The sequence below is a fragment of the Bidens hawaiensis genome, unplaced genomic scaffold (genome assembly GCF_021521415.1).
Source record: "Bidens hawaiensis isolate Kalapana, Puna unplaced genomic scaffold, B.hawaiensis_p1.1 tig00033255_1, whole genome shotgun sequence".
Lineage (NCBI taxonomy): Eukaryota > Viridiplantae > Streptophyta > Magnoliopsida > Asterales > Asteraceae > Bidens > Bidens hawaiensis.
The window spans coordinates 7,520-13,729 of NW_027495703.1; the positions used below are offsets into that span (position 1 = coordinate 7,520).

The 6,210-nt window shown below is 38.3% G+C and overlaps 1 long non-coding RNA gene across 1 annotated transcript; it reads left to right on the forward strand.

The window, feature by feature from the left end:
- The first annotated feature begins 1,830 nt into the window (after positions 1-1,830).
- LOC143584708 (uncharacterized) lies at positions 1,831-5,079 on the forward strand. Its single transcript, XR_013144404.1, has 2 exons — positions 1,831-2,960; positions 3,085-5,079. It is a non-coding gene; the product is annotated as an uncharacterized LOC143584708 (long non-coding RNA).
- Positions 5,080-6,210: the final 1,131 nt, after the last annotated feature.

A 6,210-nucleotide genomic window follows, 5' to 3' on the forward strand; every position in this document is an offset into this window, starting at 1 on the left:
GTCTCAAATTTTAACTGAGTGTTCATGGTATACAAATGAAGATTTCCGCCGATTAGATCTTCGATCAAAGGTAGGGAAATCCGATTCTTATCAGCAAAACCATAGCAGCTCAAAAGTGAAGATTCCGGCAAGTGTTCAGCTGTTCCAGCAACTGTAGCGGCGGTTTCCGGCGAAGGTAAGCTAATGGGTTTGTAGATCGGGACGATTCGGTTCCATGGCCTCTTGAATCACTCAAATCGGAGTTCGTTTGATATGGTTTTGAGCATCTCGAGTGATTTCATACAAAAACCTCAAAGGTACGTTTTTGTTAAAAATGCTTACTTTTCATGAACGGATTTACATGAAAATTGATAGGATGATAGATCGGGTCATGATTATTGATAAAGTAATGAACTAGATAATAGACGGGTTAGTTGGTTCGTTTCGGGTAAAACGAGTAGTGTTCGGTTTATGAAAAGGACGGGTAAACGAAGTCGGTTTTGCATGAAACTTGGTAGCATAGTAAATCAGACCCCATTATATGAGAAATATGTAAAATTTAACATAAATAAGTTGTTTTGAATGAAAAAACGGGTAAATGGGGTAAGATCCCGGTTTTCCGGCGCCGGAAAAACGTATACAAGGATGAAAAGAATATTAAAACCCTAACCCTGATTCGTTATGTGAAACTAACGAATTAAAGGTAATTTGTTAACGGACTAGCCTTAATTCGTGAACTGATTCGTTAATGAAGGAATGACGAACTAGCTCCGATTCGTTAAATAATTCGTTGTGATGATTCGTTAAGGAAGATCAACGAACTAGCTTCAATTCATTAAAGCCAGTTTGTTATAAAAGATCAGTTCATTATAAAAGATCTGTTCATTATAAAGAGTCAAGTTCGCTATAAGGTTTAATTCGTTATAAAGGCCAATTCGTTATGTGGTCATTTGTTAAGACTAGGATAACGATCCAGGTGAGTTTCTAGCCCCATTTATGTGTTACGTTTTCGGGGCTGTGTGCATACTCGATGTGAATGTTAATACATTTATCCTAAGTGATAAGTGTATGCCTTATGTGATTATGTGAAATGTAAGAATGATTGCTTGTCGATACGTGAACGATCTTCGGATATTGCACGTACTGTCAAGTTATAATGTTATGTATGAGCTATGAATGATATGTATGTATGTTATAAATGTATGTAAGATATAGAAAGGTAGAAAAGGGACTGGACCCTAATAATATCCAAGGCAGAAAAGGGGCCTTTAATAATCTTGAGGCAGAAATGGGACCGGACTAATATCCGATGCAGAAAAGGGACCGGACCCTAATAATATCCGAGGCAGAAATGAGACCGGACCCTAATAATATCCGATGCAGAAATGGGACCGGACCCTAATAATATCCGAGGCAGAAATGAGACCGGACCCTAATAATATCTGAGGCAGAAAAAGGGACCGGACCCTTATAATATCCGAGGCAGAATAGAATAAAGTAAAGTAGAATTCTAAATATGAAAGTATGAATGAAAGTATGTAAGTACGTAAGTAATGTATGTTATGTTATTAACTAGAACTCACTCAGCGTAGCTGACTTTTAGTATGCACGCAGGTGAGTAGGATGAGACAGCTCGCTTGAGGGGAACACGTGGTATTGAATAAGAGGCTGGCATCGGAAGACTCAAGATGTTTATATTATTAGTTTATGTTTATTTTGAAAGACAAAATGTTTATTAAGACACGTTACGGATTGATATGTAACGTTTTCTGAAAGTTTAAATATTCCGCGTATGTTTTTATTAACTCTGATGATTAGAACTATGTGAATGAGTAAATCCAACGTCCAAATGTGAGGCACCGGTAACGGGGTCTTACAAGTTGGTATCATATCAAAGTTCGAGAGATTTAAGCATCCTACATGCTTAGACTCGAGCAGAGAATGGGATTAAATTAAGAAAAGAAAGAAGATGTCAGTTCAAGATAGCCATGTGCCACTCAAGCAAGCTCGGCAAAGGTAAAGTGTATGGTTATATAATAATGTATATTCATGTTAGCTTAATTGCTATAGAAAGGAATGTTTGTATGCTAGCTTTATTGCTAGAAAATGAATGTGTGTATGCTAGCTTAATTGCTAGGGATAAGAATATAGGTTATATTTATGTTTACATGATTGTGTGAGTAGTTGAAACTAGCACAAGTGAAATCATAAAGGGAAGTATGTAGAACCTGAGGAGTAATGCAAATAATTAATTACACTTGGCCACTGTCATTAACTACTTACCTTGCGAATCATGTGCTAAATAATTCCTAGAGTGATAACGTTTGTGTTTCCTTAGAGATAAGATAGACGACTGATACAAAGATGCGAGCGTGAAGAGGTTGTACTGGACGTTGTGGTAAGACACATGCCATCCAGACACCTGTTGAAGAAGATGTGACAAGGCGATATACGAAAGTAGTGGGACATCGACTTAGGAAGTAATGAAGAAGGATCACGCTTGGAGCTTGTAGTCATGAACACTAAGGGAGTTGCTCGGTTGTTTCGAAATACAATGCTAACAATGTTCGTTAAAGCATCAAAGGTAGCCCAAACTAGGGAATCCAAGTGAAAGCAACATGAAAGAAACGGAGATAAACCAGATAAAATGAGTCAAGACATGTGGTATGCCTGCAATAGTTAACTCCACAAGGGAACTTGTTGGGATCGGGAGTAACGAAGCGAACGATGAGGAAGTAGAGAGGATCGAGAAGGACGGGTTATTGTCAAGATATCCTAAATGAGCATGCATGAAAGGATGAGGCTACATAGTTTCGCGAATATGAAAGAAGACGCTAAGATGAATGTAGTTAAGTACCTGAAACTCTATGGAAGAAACCACTAGAGATACTTTCGTTAAAGTATGAGAATGGTTAAGAATTGTAAGGTAGAACTAGAGGGACGTGAGTTCATTTCTACTCTTTATGGTTGACCTTAAGAGAGTTCGATGTTGTTTGGGAATGGATTTGACGTTTGAGTTTAAAGATCATATAACATGTAAGAGTAAGTTGATAAGGTTTATGTCATTGGATGGCGATACAGTGATGGTTTATGGTAATAAGGAAGGTTCAAGGCTTAACGTTATTCCGATGATAGAAGTTGAAGGTTTGTTAAGGCGAGGGTGTAGTGCCCACTTTGCGTATGTTGTCAAAGCTACGGCCGACACGAAAGAAATGAAAGATGTTCCTGTAGTGTGTGACTAACCAGAAGTGTTCCCATAGGACCTTCCGGGGTTAGCCCTGGAACAAAGGTAGAATTCCAAATAGAGTTAATGCCAGGAGCACAACCCATTGCGAAAGCACCTTACCGTATGTCGCCGCCCAAAATGAAAGAGTTGATGCCCAAGCTGCAAGAACTCCTCGACAAAGGTACTTTAATGTAGAGTATTTCCCTGCGAGGTGTACCGGTGATGTTCGTGAAGGAGAAAGATGGAAGTATGTGGATGTGTATAGATTAATGCAAGTTGAATAAGCTTACTGTGAAGAATATATATTCATTGCCACAAATGGATAATTTGTTTGATCAAATGCAAGGTGCGAGTTGGTCCTCGACAATAGACCTTAGAGCAGTCTATAATCAGTTGAAAGTGGAAAAGGCAGACATCCCTGAGAAAACATATCAGACGCGATATGAATACTACCAGTTTCCCGTGATATCATGGATAGACGAATGCTCAAGCAATAGATATGGTTATGATGAATAGGGTGTGTCATCCGAACGTGGGCAAATCTGACATCGCTTTTGTTGATGATAATCTTGAAATATTCAAGGAATAAGTCTGATCATGTTGAACACTTGAGAAAAGTGTTGGAGCGCTAAAGAAAGAGTAATTGTATGCTAGGTTTTCAAGGTGCACCATTAATACATGTCATAAGAGTTTGGATATCTCTTCAAGCAGAAGGAACAAAATATAAGACAAGAAGGTGGGTAAGGCTGATAAAAGAATTGTGATTTTGAAATCAATTATTATCCTGGTGAGGCTAATGAGGTCGTTGGCGCGCTAAGTCGTAAAGTTGAAGAGGCTATCACGACAATTAATTAGTATAAATTAGTTAGTACTTCGGATTGCATGAGCAAGATCCATGAGACACAGTTAAAAGTTACAAAGGATGAGAGAAAGATGAAAAAGAAATGAATTCTCTAGTTACACATAGAGTTAAAAGATAATACTTATAATGTGAAAATCGGATTTGGTCTGCTGAGGATTTCACGTCATGGATATCTTCGAGGCCAAATCCTAGCTCAAGGTTATAAGTCTAGATACTCGGTTTACATCGAAGCATCAAAAGGAAAGATGTCGGTTACAATGAAGGCAGATACTAATGAATGTGAAACGCTTAAGTAGAATTCAAATGAAGATGAGTCCAGGGAATGTGACAGCTGTGGATAGACACGATACTTTGCCTACACCGATAAGAACAACCACAAGTGTTACGAATGTGGAGCCGAAATTCACACCTCAAGAGGATGCTAGAAACCAAGGACAAAAGATGGAAAAACATGCTCGGAAAGGAATTCAGTTAAGACGAATAATTTTGATATATCAAACGACCTGATATGCAGCAGCAAACAACAATGGATTCCTAGGACAAGGTGAGACTTGATTAGTCAAGAAAAGAAAGATGTCTCCCCATGGATTTCATGATCAAGCTACCTTGGACAGCTATAACTCATGAACCCTACGTGTTGATACATAGCTGAGAATGAAAGAGTGTTCAAGTGGTAACTTAAGGAGTTTTTCCAACAAGTTATGCGATGGATGTACTCAAGAATTGCAAGATGTGTTCTACCTTAAGGGATGGACAAGGGATTTCAAGAAATAATCATTAAGGAGGAACTGGGAGCGCTTCCTTACATTTTGAACGTATTGCAAACAATATTTATTTCTAAAGGTTGTAATTGGATGGAATGGTCATTCAGTACTAAATATAATGATAGTAAGTGCAATGTTTCTATTTAAAGGACAAGAAAGAAGAGTATGCTCGTGGAAGTGATATGCAGTTGCAAAGTCTGGATAAGGAAGCGTATCACCAAGAACTTCATAGACAAGCTACCTAGAAAGATAAAACTAATTAACATCACTCGTTGATTGTAAGACAAAGGATAAACTGGTAAGCCAGGAAGCTAAAGAAAGGATGTGAATACAGGAAGTATTCATTTTTTACAAGGACTAAGCAGGTTTCGAGGACGAAACCTCTTATAAGGTGGGTAGACTTGTAACATCCCGAAATCTCTAAGAATAGATAATTAATATATTATTTATTTATGGTGGAAAAGTTTACTTAAGTTAGTAGGGAAATAAAATAATAAAAATGGAAGTATAAGTAGGCTAATTAGATGGAATTAATTATGGACCAAAAAGGAAAGATGGGCTTAAGTTCAATGGGCTTAAGGGAGTATAAATACCCCTTAAAACCCTAATCATTTCCATTTTCATACATCTCCACACCATAGCCAACACCATCAAAACACACACTTAACCCAATTCCCGTTTTTGAGAAAACCACCCACAAAGACACAAAGATTCTTGGAGATCTAGCCGTCGGATCGGTCTCAAATTTTAACTGAGGGTTCATGGTATAAAAATGAAGATTCCACCGATTAGATCTTCGATCAGAGGTCGGGAAGTCCGATTTTTATCAGAAAAACCATAGCCGCTCAAAAGTGAAGATTCCGGAAACTGTTCAGCTGTTCCGGCGACTGTAGCAGCAGTTTCCGGCGAAGGTGGGCTGATAGGTTTGTAGATCGGGACGAGACGGTTCCATGGCCTCTTGAATCACTCAAATCGGAGTTCTTTTGATATGGTTTTGAGCATCTCGAGTGATTTCATACAAAAACCTCAAAGGTACGTTTTTGTTAAAAATGCTTACTTTTTATGAACGGATTTACATGAAAATTGATAGGATGATAGATCGGGTCTTGATTATTGATAAAGTAACGAACTTGATAATAGACGGATTAGTTGGTTCGTTTTGGGTAAAACGAGTAGTGTTCGGTTTATGAAAAGGACGGGTAAACGAAGTCGGTTTTGCATGAAACTTGGTAGGATAGCAAGTCGGACCCCATTATATGAGAAAGATGTAAACTTTAACATAAATAAGTTGTTTTGAATGAAAACCGGGTAAATGGGGTAAGATCCCGGTTTTCCGGCGATGAAGGCGCCGGAAAGACGGTGCCTGAAAAACGTATACA